Raw genomic sequence first — 15,708 nt, forward strand, 5'->3', positions numbered from 1 at the left:
AATTAACTGCAAGCAGGTGCCAACAATAGATTTGAATAAAATGAGGATAGTTCAATATTTCTAAAAGAATATACTGGAGATTCTTCTCTCTCCTTCTTAAGAGCTTACTGCACAGACCAACTTGCTTCTTCTGTCTTACTACTCAGCGTCTATTGTGTCAGCCCTCCTCTCCAACCTGACTGGATGGCTCTTCGCCTCCCAAACAGAACTGGTGCTTGCATCCCTCAGATGTTTCTTTCCCAGTCCCTATCTGAAGTGCCCTGTCGTGTCCTACCGACCTTCTTGTTGTATCCAAATCTTGCTCATCACTCCTGACTAAGGTCAACTCTCTTCTCTACTTCAATCTTCTCAGACCACTTTAGACCACAATTTTCTCTTTCTTTTCTAAACTAATAGCAGTTTCTATCTCTGCCACTCATTTGACAATCAACTATATAATGCATTGTGACAGCTCTGATATTACATTGTGCCATAGCATTATTTCTCTCTTCTGTTTTTAGGTTTTTTTTTATCTATTTCCTCTCGCATTTTTCTTTATAACTGTAACTTCACTCAAACCTCCTTTTTGGTAGGGGTGGTATTTCCTCCTTCTGATGATAGTCTTTCTTCTTAATCTGTGCTCAGTGAAGGTGTTTGATAAATATTAGCTGTTAGAATAGAGGGTGGGTAGTTCTACTGGATGTTGCATTTCTTCACCTGAAATTAGAATAATAAAACATACTTGTGGGGCTGACATAAGGATTAAATGAACAATGTATATATAACAGAGTGCCTGCTGCTTGGTAAACATTGGTAAATTTTATATTCCCCAGAATTAACTTATTAATGGAAACTCTTATGTCACAAAACCACTTGGTTATTTTGAAGCAGCAGTTGGACAGGAATGAATGATTTGAGGCCTGCTTCATTCATTTATGCACTTATGTCAGGCACTAAAGAGGAAGTTTTATTTTTTTATTGTCTTAAAAGTAGGTTTTAAATTTGTATTTCAGTGTGCCCTTTCTTCTTATTATACCAATTATTATTCTCTGAAATTTTCCTCCAGTGATCAAGAGAGAGATTATAATTTTCCTGACTCATTGCTAATTGATGCTAATAGTATGGTGGTCTCTCTGACAATTCAATACAATGACCACCATGAAAAAAAAAAAAGAAATACACACACACCCACACACACATACACACACACCTGCAGTACCTTTAATCAGACCTGAAGCTTCTTGCTGACAGATATTTAACTCATTAATTCTGTTTGGCTGTTGGTCTGACACCATCACTGTAATACAATATGAAGTGCTAATTATCACAAAATCCAATGATAGAAAGAAAAACCCTTTTCTCTCTATTGGAAACTGCCTGCTCCTTCTCTTAAATTTGATCTGCATTTACTGTGATAGAAGAGGAAACCACAGCACCACATTTGCCTTGAGCCCTAACTAATGCAAAGGACAGTTCACTCTCAATCTATGTTATTTTTCAGATAATTCAGCACATCACTGAGTGCTTAAGAGTTTCTGTTGGTAATCTAAGAAGACAAAACAAATCTGAGATCCTGTATCCCCTCACACAGGTACTGTGGCTGCCTCAGAGGATAAGCAGCCGAGGCCAGTACCTCCTTCCTGGACTCTGAATCCATTTGTGAGTACGGGCACTGAGGAGCTGGCCATCCATTTCATCCTATTTCCTAAATTAAATGGGCTGGTCAGTTTCAATATTCCTCTCAGGTCCAGATTTCTTAAAAATAAAGCCACCCTCGCCAGACTTCCTTGGAAGAGTGTGTATGGCTTCTGAAGCCTGGGAACTGCCAGTTGTCACCTGGCTCAGGCTGCTGTTCCTAAGCCCACACCTGGGGAGTGCTTGAGAGAATCTACTGCCTCTCCTTGGCAATCACCTCACTGCCTAACGTTCTACTAGTCACCAAGTTCTCCTATTGACCCCAGTCAAGGTCTAGTGACCTCTGAAAGGCATTTTCTTTTCCTGAGGTCAGTTAACAATCGAGGAGCCATTTTTGTACCTGGAGGCATCATTAATCTCATCCATTCATTTTGCCAGGCCACCTAAAAGCTGAGTTTTTTTTCTGTTTATTTCCCCACTTCACCCTGACATCGATGTGACTGAAGCCCCTGAGCCTGTGGGTGGTGAGTGGGGAGTCAAAAGGGTGGATCTGGTGTAGAAGAGGGGTTGCTGTGCTGGAGAGGAGGGTGAAGACAGCCACGCCGCTCCCATAGTGAGCCCTCTGCCTGTCAGGCCATCAATTTCCTCTCTTTCAGTACAACTCCCTTCACTTAAGTCCTTAGTCCCAGGAGCTCAAAGAATGCAGCAATGGGAGCAGAAAGGCAAGGGAATTTCCCAGGGCACAAACCTCCTTGAAAAGTTCACTTTAACTATGTCCAATGAATGAAATATTGAACATCCGGGATATTATTTTAAAAAGGGATATTAAGCAACAGTGCAGGACTGTCTGGTTATATTACAATGTCTATCTTCTCATGTGTCAGCAACAAGTAATGCTGAAGGAAGCCTAATTAACATATTCACAGTGGTACAGGTAGTAAAACAGTTATGCTTTGCATTGCTCAGGATGTTCAGAGCTGAAATAGATAAACTATGTGGGAGACTAGTAATAGGTAATTATTCTCTACTTACATATTCAGCCTCATAATTCTAAATTAAGGTAAGTGGAAAAAGCTTATAAAATATTCAAAGCTCCTTTATCTTTCCTCCTCCCTCTTATTAGAAACTGTGCATGAATTTGCATAGAATAAACTGAGCTCATAAATCAAAGAAGAAACTGCAAGAATGCTCTTTGTAAGTTATAATTTAAGGTTAACTGTAGCACATTTTGCTTACTGTATTATTAATGACTTTCGTTCACTCATGACAAGATTACATATTAAAAATTGTTGGTAGACAAAACTCAGTTCATAATCAATTTGCTTCTTAATGTGAGCAATCTGCGTGCATCCCTACGGCGCAGGCAGGTTTAGCCGGGGATAATAGAAGGAGCGCCTTGGGAAGGATGGTTCTCCCACCGTGGGGCTCCCGCAGGGGAGTGATTGACAGGCAGATCCAGAGAGGGATTTAGCGGCTGCTGAAGGGCAAACCCGGTTGCCGGCTGGCAGAACCTGGGCTGCTCCCCGGGGAGGGGCGTGGGGGGGGGGGTGGAGGGGTGGTTGGTGAGGCCAAGGCCAGGAGTTGGGCTCCACCCTGAACCAGCCTTCTCTCTCCATCTTCCTCCCACAGGCCTGGGTACTGTCCAACACTGGCTGGTCCTCGACTCCTTTTCATCCTCCCATCCTCAATTGATGAGAATTCCTCACATCTCTTTACTAGAAAATGTGTTTCTTTCCCACTATTAAGCAAACTCAATTTCCATGTGCTTTCTCAAGCAGTTGCCCTTCTCGTTTTTCCTTGTTCTCCTTCGTCCATTTCACCGTCTGTTTAGATTTCCAGCCGGGTCCTCTCCTTGCTCTTGACATCTGGGTCTCAGCATTTCTGCTCTCCTGTGGAAACACTCCTTCTCCTACACCTGAGCAGAGAAGAGCCAACCGTGTTCCTACAGCTACAGCTTTCCACCTCCTCCACCCACTTGAGGGTCAAGTCTTTGATTCTAGTACATTGAGATTCCCGCTACCTTCTGATGCACTTACCCTCAGTCCCAGCTGGAGGAGCAGAGAGACAGACAGGAGGTTTCCAGATTATTTTGCTGGAACTCGGCATGGGCAGGTTTGATATTATACTCCAATCTTGTGTTTCAGCCCTGGCTTGGCCTCAGGTAGATTTTTGGAGCGAGACTTGCTTGGGTGTCTTCTGAAAGTGTGGGAAAACATCTGGAATTCTTACAGTGAAATGTTTTATTTCTCGATTTCCTTAGAGTTTGTGATTCTAGTATTATAGATTCAGGTGAATTGGCACCCATTTATCTACAGAATGTGTTCAAATTATTTTAAAAGCCTTAATTGCATGCAACACTTGAGGTTGCAGCTTCTTGGGATGAGGAACCGTTGATGTAGACATACTAGAACCTCTACAATCCAGAAAGCATTGGCTATAAATTCTAAAATACCACCAGAGGGGGATCAAAGTGGAGAATTGTATCTTATTTGATACCAATTTCTAAGCAATCAGACTGACTTCTTGTCTTATCCTCTTCAGACTCAGAGGTCCTCCACTCTAGCCCCTGGACATGCAAATACTCCATAGAAACAGGAATTATTCATTTACATTTTTAATGTAAAGCCAGAGGAGGCACAAAGAAAAAGAATGTGTGGTGTTGGTAGAAAAGAAAAGAAGTGAGATTAAGAAACATATTTAGTCATGAAGTAGAGGGGGCACTTTGAAAGGGGAGGTGATTCAGATGTAAAGAAATCTAGGACATTAATTTCATTTAAATTAAATAAGGGAGATGAAATGAAAAGTCAAAAGGGACTTTTTTTTTTTTACCTGATTTTTTAAATTGAGTGATCTTAGGAGCTACACTGTCACTCTTCTCTTACTCAACTCACCTGTAAGATGATCTCATTACTTTTGGGGCTTCAGGTCTATCTCTTTATCCATGACCCTATATCCCTAAACTCAGCACAGTCTACTCAATGGAGCTCCAGGCTTATACTTTCAATGTCCTGCCTTATGTCTTCTTGCAGTTCCCATGTAGTACCTCAAAATTACCGTGTCCCAAACAGAATCCCTCTTGTTCCCCATCCAAAAAAATCCTTGGACTTTCTGTCCCCATGCATGACCATCATCCATCTAGTTTCTAAGCTGCCATCTTATGAGGCTTCCTACCTGCTCTGTAGCCTCTAGGCTCCAACCCCTAGAAGTCTATCCAGCATCTTCCAAATCGCCCCTCATATGCAACCCCTTGGCCATACTTTAGCACAGGCTCCCATTGGGAGCGGGGGGCACTGTAATCATCTCTTAGCTGGTTCTTTTGCTGAAGTTTTTAACCCCCAATCTAACATCTACACTGCTATCGAGCAGTTTTCTAAAACAAATCTTTGGTCATGTCATTTCCCTATTTTAAACCCTTCAGTGGCTCTTTGAATGATAAATTCAGATATCTCAGTTGTAGATACATAACCCTTTATAATCTTCCTCATGCCTACCTTTCTGTTATCTTTTGCTTTTTAACTATGGACTTCCCCAATTCAAATCGAACCTTTTTCTCCTCTCCTGTCTCTGTCTCTCCTTTCTCCTATAGTTCCTAAATTTTAGGCATTAACTCTTTTTATTTCACATTTAGCCAGAGGCAGAGCTTTTATTTCTGTAATGTTGCCAAAATGTTAATTTAATTCATTAAAAATGTATTGTGCATCTATTATGAAATTCTAGGAGTTGGGGGAGGTTGGGAACGAAGACAGCTGAGTAAGAGCAGAGAGAACAGGAAACAGAGAAGACCCAGTGGACTTGGAGAATCTTTATCAGCCCCTCTTCCCTTCCAAGAGCACAGCAATCAGAAGCCCTAGGGAACAGTCCTGCTGAACAGGGGCCATTCTGCCCTGGGACCAGCTGCGATTCTGGATGGTCTGACCTTTCTCTGGGGTGAGACCGAGTAAAAGTGATTCATGCACAAGAGCTATTTTCCTGGTTTTATAAACTCAGAGGCACAATACTTAAAACTAACACTTGAAATGGGACTCTTGTTATTATGGCATTTCTTTTTCACCCAGTTCCATAACTCTAGCTGAGCTGTGAGACTAATTTGCCAAGTTCAGTTTGTCACAGGCTGGTGTTTGATTCCTCTTTTGCCAAGAGGTCCACCAGAGAGGACTTTTACGTTAATTAAAACAGTGCCACATTGCCCAGTACATTGGTAGGGACAGTGCTCCAGCAAGCCTGGAGAGAGAAGGGTCCACACTTCTCACCTAAATGAGTGCTTTACATTCTTGCCCTGAGTGGAGCATTCCCAGAATATGAGGGGATGGCAATCAAGAAAACAGGGAACAAAGGCAGGGGGTGGTGAGGGGAGGAGAGAATGAATGTCTGTATTTAGGCTACTTGTTCCACACACAAAAAAGGCTGTAAACATTACAATGTGGAATTGCTCAGTAACTCCTGTGAAAGTTACCCCTCCAAAGTCACAAAATCATAATTAATTGTCAATTGATTGATGCAGATGTATGCCTTTGGAGTTCTGTGGGGGTGAGATCAGCGTAGCCTGAGGTAGCACAAAGGACCCCGAAAGAGGACTAGGAAGGAAGCATGGAGTGGGGCGAACAGCATCACAGGGGAGGGAAAGCAGTGGTGTCCCCTGGGCAACGTGAACTCACCCTTCCCTGATGTGGCACCAATGGCTGGCTAAAGCAGAAGATCAACCACAGTTGGGCAAACTGTCCTTGACATAGTGCCTGTGGAGAAAACCCTTCCCAAGGGTTGTGCTAAAGTCCCCTGAGTCTAGTCTTCTCTCTTGCATTCAACTCTGTGTTTTGTGGAAGCGTACAGAGAACTTCTTCAGTTTCCCTCCCATCTAATTCTGTTCCTCTGGAGGGTGCTCACTGCTATCAACACTTTGTCGTGGATTTTTCCAGCTCTCTTTTTATGCATTTACATATGTAGATACAGATACATATTCATGTATATGCGCACATCCATAGAAATTCTAAACCTAAATGGAATCATCTCTCTCTATATATACTTCTAATGAGTTGCTTAATTTATTGCTTACACATGTACCTTGATGATCCTTCCTTGTCAGCCGCATTCATTCCTTTTGGTTCCACAGTGTTCTATACTATGGACAACTCAGTATATTTAAGCAGTATGTTACTGATGGGCACTTAAGTCATTTTCACTTTTTCCTTAGGGCAAAAAACATCTTGATGTCTACAATTTTGGGCCAAATACATGTTTTTATGTATGACAGGTTCATAAAAGTAGAATTGTTAATTTTGATAAAAAGCCATTGGATTCTCACCACCAAGGTATATAATATGTGCCCATTTCCCCCACACCAGTATTATCTTTTTCTGCTTCTAAAATTGATATGAAAAATATTTCATTATTTTTTTCAAAATACACTTTCTTGGCTACTGGTAAGGTTTAATATCCTTTTTATGTGATTGGTTATTCTACTTTTTCAGGTCTATTTTTATTGCTCCAAAGAAGCCATTTGTCTCATTTCTATTCCTCATTAATTAGAGTTAAATTGGTTTGACTTCCACTGAATTTTTCCTAACCATCAAATGCCTAAGCCAAGTAATGTGAAAGTGTTAAGTGAGTTAAATAATCAATTGATCAATATGTATTCACTAGGCAATTAATGCCTCTAGTCTGTGCTGGATATTGTTGGGGATATGACTCTGGCTTTTAAGAAGCTTATATGATCTTTTAGGGTGATAAGACTCAAACTGTAATCAATGAGAGTGCTGCTGTTTACTAGACCCCAAGGACTGTAGACAACCAGGGAAGAGAGGGGCTCTGTGGTTCGGAGTAGCTGAGAGAAGCCTACTGAAGGAGAGGTAGTTGCACTTAACATTGGAAACAGGATGTTGGAGGAAGATAGTGCATTTCAGAAGGGAGAATATTGTAAGCCAGGGTACTAAGTAGGTAAATGGGGCTTTCAGAGGGTAGCAAGGAACACAGCCATCTTTAAGCACAGATTATGGTTACCCATAGGATTCCATGAATTCTTGAGCTGCTGTGAATACTCCCCCAACCCCATCAAACACACAGAGAGGACTGTTTCAATCAATCCCACTAGGTGGATTTGCCTCTATTCATTCTTGTGGTAATTTGCCTTTGTGAGGCTGGGTGTCAGGGAGTTCAGCTTTTAGGTTGCTGGTTCAGGGGGGCAGATAAGGACAGGGGGAGGCTCCACCCTTTAGAACTCCACTGGATCCCCTAGGAAGCTGCTGGATCCAGGACCTGCCTGATTGCAGCCCCTAAAGCCTCATCATTTTGTCCAGAGGTGCCATTGCTGCAATTACAATCCAAACCCAGAGTCAATTACTCACTGTGTGAATCACCCCCAAAAGATTGCTTTTTCCTTTTCCATTAGTATCACACATAATTGCACTCTGTATGGTTCCTAAACTCTTATTCCTGACTTCAATGTCCATGAGGATCTAGGGTGATTATAAAGTCCCTTCATCTCCTATCACTGACCTCACTGACACTTTCCATAAAGTTCTCTTACTATTTTCTTAACAATACGCCCACCTCGTACAATTAATTTTTCAGCTCCTTGTGAGGAAAGAATCACTGTGTTTTCCCTGCTGTTTTTTCCATATGTTCATCCTTTCTTCTTTTTCTTTGTCTCCTTATTAACGGGGAATGTTAACACTCACGTACCCTAGAGTTAGTCATAAGGATGGTTGATTCTAATGGTTCTGGCTTTCTCTTTTATAGCCACTATCAGCTGCAGACCCCACAGTTCCCCACCTTTTGGCCCTCAAAACACCACAAGCTGCCTCAGGGCATGACCTCCCTCAGGCTTTCTCTCTGACTCATTCTCAAGCTGCAGTTCACCTCTGCTTTCTCTCTCTTCCTACCATTCAGGGTGACTGTCCTGTGTATTACGTGCCTGTGGGGCTTATGAAATGAGATCAACCAATTCATCACAAATAATTTAACAGCTGCTAACTACCACTACATGGGTTACAAAGGCAAGTCATGCTGAGTCCTCCACAGCAAGAGAGATGGAGAGTGAGGAGAAGCAAGAGAGATGGTAGGGTAAGGTATCAACCTAGCTGAATGACAGAAGGGGACAGGGAGTCCTGCATCTGCTCTCCAAAGGGCTGTAGGTACTCCATTCCATAGTTGGCTCAGAATTCACATGCAAAGGGCCCAGTCTGGTAAAATTTTTTTTCATTAGTAGGGAACTTCAGGACTGGTGATATTTCAAGAAAATCAAAATAGTAGTGGCTCTTAGAGACATTTCACGTGGAATCCATCTACCAGCAGAGGAGTGGGTGGTGGGATGAGGCATTCAAAGGGCAGTCAGAGCAGGAGCATGACACAACAGAGTGTGTGAATATTCCAGACAAGCAGGCCAACTTTCAGGTTAGGGCCTGGGACAATGAAGTACTAGAAACCCAAGCCAAGGAATAGTCACTGAGACTGAGCAAGCAGAGCAGGGAATTATCACGGGGCATGCAGGGAGTGTAAGGGTATTCAGAGGGCAAACCAAATCCAGAGTCATTTAGGAGTTTCATTAGTTTTTTTCTCCACAAGTAAAGTCTCAGTCTAATTCAACAGGAATTGTGTTTCGTTTCTTACAAGTTGCCGTCATCAAATCTTTTTTACTTTAGTTTCCACAAATGGAAGAAAGAAATAATTATATTTCTTTTGTATTCATATTTTATCTGTTTAAATATTATTTCATTAAAATGTGTCATTATAATAAAAAGCCCCAAATGTAAAAAATATGTTTGATCATAAGCACAGCTTGACTCTTGGTGAGTATGGAATTCACAGGTGGGAACAGAAGTATGTGGGCAAACCAGAGCCTTATCTCCCAGTCACACACTGTTAGTATTCTGGGTGTAAGAGTGAACACCAATGAATCCTAAGTTAAGGTAAGTGCCACCTACTATCCCTCACTCTACTGACTCTCAGCCAAAATAAGGAGTAAGGAGCATAAAATCTTGAAGGAGGAGGGATCGAGAGTTCAAGGAGGGAATGTGGCTGAACGATTAAGGATGGTAAGAATTGCTTATAGTCATATATATATATATATGGAAAATATATTTCCATATATATATATACATATGGAAAATACTGAAATGTAGACTAAAATATGCAAAGGGATTTTCCAGGCAAACTAATGGGGAGCAAATTCTGGCCAGGGATATAACAGGTTCAAGTTCACAGAGATGGAAAATTCAGTTTTGACTAGGAATTTGGTATGGCTTTTGAGCAGTGTACTTGGGGAAGGGAGAAGGCTGAAGCTGGGCCGGCTGGGTAAGTTGGCAGGGACAAGATCTTATTTTAAATTTTTTATTCTTATGATAAGGAGATTGGATTTTACCTGATAGTTTGAAAACCTCTGTCTGGCATTGATTTTGGAAACTCTGATTCATGCCTATCATGGAGTTACAGACATGATGCAATGGAGAAACACCTGGTAACCATAACGTTCTTCTCATGGCATTAATTTCCGTCCCCTGTTTTGAGGAGGTCTTTCGGCAGTATCTTAAAGAGACATGCAAGATTTGAAGCATAAAATGGAAAGTCCTTGTTTCATAATTTAGGCCTAATGAGGATTCTCAAAAGATGTATTTTTTTCTCTAATCTAGAAAATAAGGTCAAAGTAATGTACAGGGTTAAAAATGAAAGGCTATCCTTATGTTCAATAAAGCATTTTTTAATTTTCAGAAAGAAGAAAGAAAGGGGAAAATAACAAGGAGGCTTCTGTCTGAGATCCCAAGGCAGACGTAAAAAGCTGGAAGAGAAGATAAATATGAGCTATCGGCAGAGAAGGAGAATTGCTCTCCTTAACCCAGGCGAGGGAGAATGCGTCCTAAGGAAAGAAGGGTTTAGTAAGACTTTCTGAGGCTTCTGAGGCTTCTATGAGTTTTCTTTCCTTTTTTTTTTTTTTTTTTTTTTAACATCGACCAGAAAGCTTTGTTGTCTAGGAAAGGGTAAAAGGATGTCTGGCTGAATTGGAATTGACAAAACTAGGCAACTCAGAGAGGGCAGTCTCGGGAGCAGCCTTTAACCACAAAAGAGATATTGAAGGCGATGCAATCGATGGAGCCGGAGCGGGCACAGGAGGAAGATGATGAAAACCATCAAATTCGATCACTGGGCAGGAGTGGTCAGCGTTAGCTTCCTCGGCAAGGGTCACTCGATGTCAGCCTCCATTCAGGGGCTTTCACCTCCCCTGCTGATTACTTTTTTAGGATCATAAAGTTTGAGTGTTGGGAGGGAATAGTGCATGCTGCCTGCTCCAAACTTCTTTCTGGGCCTGGAACATCTTTCACTCGTCGCTGATGTGAGTGGCTTTGCTGGACTCATGGGTTATGGAACTGTTGACTCAGATGCCTTGAATACACTTGACAGGTATGACTTCTCTCCCTGAAGACATTCATTCAGTCAGTCAGTCAAAATTTATTCCTATCCACGGTAGGTTTCAGGAAATCTGGCTACAGAGTCCTTGCAGTTTCTTCCATCAATAGGTGGAGTCCCAGTCCCCTGGGCACTTGATTTGGCCTAACTGAACAAGGAGAATGAGAGACATATGGAGAGAGACTTCAACTATCCCAGTTGTCTCTATCACATCCGAGGCCAGACTTGTGTGCAGAGGCAGCAGGCTCCATGTGGAGAGGAACTGACTCAGCTGAGCCCAGCCCCAGTTGCTGATCCAGAAGGTCTTTAGCAAACAAAGGGGCTCAAAATAAACATTTAAACCAATACCTTTTGAAGTAGTTTATTATGCAGCAGCAGCTAATTGATTGATATGTATGGAAGGATAAATTTAGGAAGACTCAAAGTGGAAGGGATACAGAATCCCTTCTGCTGAGCCTCTCAGAGAAGCCAGAGGCTCACCAAAGAAGTTTAAGGAGCAGATATATATCTTAAAACTGTCTTGAAAAATGATCTATGAACATCAAGAATTCAATCATAGCATTCGGGTAGAACTTCAGGTAAATGTTGATTGCACTTAGAAAACATCCATCCAAATGACTGCATTGTAACAAGGAAACAAAGGTATGCATGGCATCTATAAAGGTACCTATCAGAAGCTAATGAAATGTAGTGTTCTCTGTCTCTAGAAGGATGAGATGGGCAATGTGTTTTGGCATATCTAGAGTGATAGGTATGTGTCTGTAGCAGAGTGGGATACATCTGGCTATGAACTTGATTATGTGTTGAGGTCACCCCCTTTCTATCCTGCTGTTTCCCTTTCATCAAACAATTCTTGGATTATGATTTGGCTTCTGGTGTGTACTTGTCCACAAGAGAGAACATGCTTATCCATAAACACTGACATCCCATCTATTTAATAGTTATATTTCTCATTGTAAATTAATGAATTAGGCTTCTGTGTTTATAGATTGTCTCAGTAAGCTTGATTAATGCATTTGTTGTGCTATGAGTCTGATTTCAAGCCTGTAAGCCTAGGGTGCAGAGAATGGTAATTCACAAAACACATGCTTGTTTTTTCTTGAGTGCCAATCAAGCCCGTCTACCAGCAATACTTGACCTTATTTGCACCTTTTCTTCAAACTGTAGCAGAACCCTGGTCTCCTGATGCTCGGACCAATGCTCTTTTCACTTCTCCATTTGGTTAATTATAATACTAGGTACTATTTCTTGAGGGCTCGCTAGGTGGTAGGCATTACTCTTAGGGCTTTTCATGGATTACTTCACAATGACTATAGGAGTAATGTATTCTAATTTTACAGATGAGGAAACTGAGTGCCAGAAAGTTTAGTAACTTTCACATTAGTAGTAGGAACAGAGCTGGGTTCCAGACCCAGGAAGTTGATTCAGAATGCTTACCCTAGACCACCAAGCTACATCACTTATCCAACCAGAGATGAAGCTATCCTTTTTTATACCCCTTCTTGTTACAGAGAAATCCAGAACATCTCCATTCATAAGATTAAGTCCAAAGTCCTCTATATGGCTTTAAGGGCACTCTCTAATCTGATCTCAACCTATTGATAGCACTTCAACTCCTATGTTTCATTTAACCTTAACAATTACTTGAAGTGTTTTATATGCCAGACATCAATCTCCATAGAGATAGAGAAAAAAAATAGATGAATAAAAGAATTTATAACTGAAATAGGCAGATAAAACACAAACCTGTGAAAATAGAACTAACAAAACAAGGCAGAAAGTAAATGATACTGTGAACATTTATAGCAAAAGAAACTCACTTCTGAATTGGGGACACTGATGACTTAGAGAAGAGATAGGGTATAAGGTCACCTCAATGAGGATTATACTAGGCTGAGAGGAAGAAGAAAACAATTCATTACAGATAAGAAGAACAGTATAAGCAAGACAAGATCTTAAAAGAGCCATGGTCATTATGGGAACAAAAATGCACAAGCGTGATAAGAACAAGTACTATGATTGCAATTAATGTGAAAAAAAATAGATCACAACTGGGTTATGGACAGGTTAAGAGATTTAGACCTGCAGTGAAGGTCTGATCTGAGAAGAGAAATTACATATTTTGATTTTAGCACATTCACAATGAGTTGATGTTTAAAGCCTTGAGAATTGAGGGATCTTCATTGTAGACCTTTAAAGGGGATTGGTGTTTTAGAGGACTATCCTTCAGTTCCCTGTTCCTGCCAGATTATCTGGCAACTCTGATGGAGAATAGTGTGATGCCATGGACACTAACTAACTTGGTTTCCTAAGGTGCATTCTGGGTCTTAACATTCACTTGAAATGCTTCTTAGTTGATGATTTGCAGGGTCACATATGTTTGCGATAGGCCTAGTATATATCCCTCTTAGATGTTCGTAAGGCTCAACAAGATATTAAAGGCCTTGAAAATTTTTGCTGCGCAAAAACATGTTTAGTTCTATTTAGTATGGTTTCCTAAGGTTATTGTTACGGAATTTCTCTTGATTCTTGTAACCACTATTACCATCATATGGGTTAGTATTCCCTTCTGTTGAAGCTTTGGGAATCTTCCATTTAATTGATACATTCTACAATATGTCTTATCCCTTTTGAGGACAAAAGATGGAGCACCCAACTAGCAATGGGGCAGCTGAGCTCTTCTCCCATGACTGGCCAATAGTGTGACTTTTATGAATAATGGAAGTAGATCAACATCTCCTTATAGGATGAATCAGGTTGGTGACTTCTAATTGTTCCCCAATAAGCACCACAGGATTTAACTAATATACTGATAGATTTGTATGTATAAGAATAGTTATTGTTTTATAACTAAAGTTTTAGTGTGAGTATTGAGGCAAATCAAGACTGGGTTATTGTATGAACAGTTAATATAACTGTACCATTTTCTCTGGACTCAAGTGATCTGAAATTGCTTGGCTTCTGCCTTAGCCCCTAACTTTGAGTGATCTAAGAAAAGAAGAATGAACTTAAGAATAAGAAGACATATTCCTACCACCAGTTGCCATAAAAATGATCTGTGCAAAGGTTCTGGATTGGGCACCTAAGAAACAGTGAGGGCTCAGGGATTCATTCTGTATTGACTGCGGTAAGTCAGGTGCCTTTTGCTTGCTGCACTTATATGACATTTGGAAAGTGGATTTTAGACTAGACCAGGGTCAAAGTCCTCTCTAGATCTAACACTGTATGACTAAAGTGCACAAAAATGTTGCTCTACTCTCATAGCCATGAAGAAGGGAACTTTTGGGAGTGATGGAGAGTTTGGAATCCCACTTGAATCTGAAGAGACTTTCAGTGTTACCTTCCTTCCTTCCTCACATGTGTAAACTTTTATTATGGCAAAGAGTCCAAATTTAGCTTGTGAGAATGAGACTGGAAACTTGAAGGTTTTTATGATTAATATCCTGGTAATCTCTAAAGCCCATCTCCAGTTATTTGAGCCCTGTCTACCTTCTCTGGACCATTTATCCACTCTGTTTTTGATACCTGTGTACTACCTTTGAATTCATCTCCTAACTATAGAGGATCTGCCAAATTAATTCCCGAGCTTCAGAAATCAGGGACCACCATGCCTAGGCTGTTTTAAATCCCCAAAGAGGCAACTTCCTCCCCACAACTCCAAATAAAGAAACAAAAACTGGTTTTGGCAGCTCAAATATAGTGACCTCAGTTGTCTTTCAGTTTTTTTTTTTGTTGTTGTTGTTTGTTTGCTTGTTTGTTTTTTTGTTCTTTTTTCCTCCAGGTGCATTACCAACAAGCTAATGGCTGGGGAGGTTGGAAGAGAGTTAGAAAGGTGGGAATACAACATACAAAGGGAATGGATTTTCAGAAAACAGTCTTTAGAGGAGGGTCTGATTAAAAAAATGTCCCAAGTTCAGGAGTATAGCAAATCTTTTATTCTTTATTGTTGCTTAACTAGGACTGTGAAATCTTCTCCTGGAGTTGGCAGTGAGATAGTCAACCAACCCCAGGAATGCCAATATGTCAAAAGGAAACCTTTTCCCTTCAGCAAATAAAATATTAAGAGGGCTCAACGAAAGCCAGTGGGAAGTGGCCTGGAGAAGGAGATGAAAAATTAATTTTAATGCATGGGAGACTAAGTAATTCACTTATTTCACAACCTCAATCAATTTTAATATTTTAGTATTTAATGTGAATGTGGTGCCTTTCCAATAATATTTTAAAAGTTGTTTCTCCTTTTTTTGCTTTTGTTCTACTTGTACTTTCTATTTTCTTAGCTATTTTTTTCTTCATGTCTTGATAGGGAGGTTCCAGTGGATTTCACATTACTCAAGGCAGATATCTACCCTCTCTTCTTCTTACCAGTTTTAAAAGTTTAAAATTACCAGATAGGGAGCAAAGGCAGTGGGGAAGACCCCAAACCAGCTTTTAGGCAGACTGATTTTTGGAGAGGCCACTGAACCCCAAGAGCCTCTCAAGTCTTCCGGGACAGGCCATTGTGTGGAGAGCAAAATGGAGTCATTTAGTCATTAGTTGCTCAGATATCAGCCCAAGAGGGGAAGCTGTCTGCCTTCTCCACAATTTAGACACTTATCTTACAAATTCACCAAGCTCCGTGATTTCTGAACAATGCCAGCTGTTAGGGAGCCATTTCCCTGGCATTTTCCCCATAATTTGATTTGAAAGGAAAAGATTAAACTC

At 40.8% G+C, this 15,708-nt stretch overlaps 1 long non-coding RNA gene across 3 annotated transcripts in view; it reads left to right on the forward strand.

Annotated features, from left to right (window-relative positions):
* The window catches only part of LOC140594952 (uncharacterized), a 434,463-nt gene that overhangs the window by 367,104 nt on the left and 51,651 nt on the right, over window positions 1-15,708 (forward strand). The window lies entirely within an intron of this gene.

The sequence above is a fragment of the Vulpes vulpes genome, chromosome 13 (genome assembly GCF_048418805.1).
Source record: "Vulpes vulpes isolate BD-2025 chromosome 13, VulVul3, whole genome shotgun sequence".
Taxonomy (NCBI): Eukaryota; Metazoa; Chordata; class Mammalia; order Carnivora; family Canidae; genus Vulpes; species Vulpes vulpes.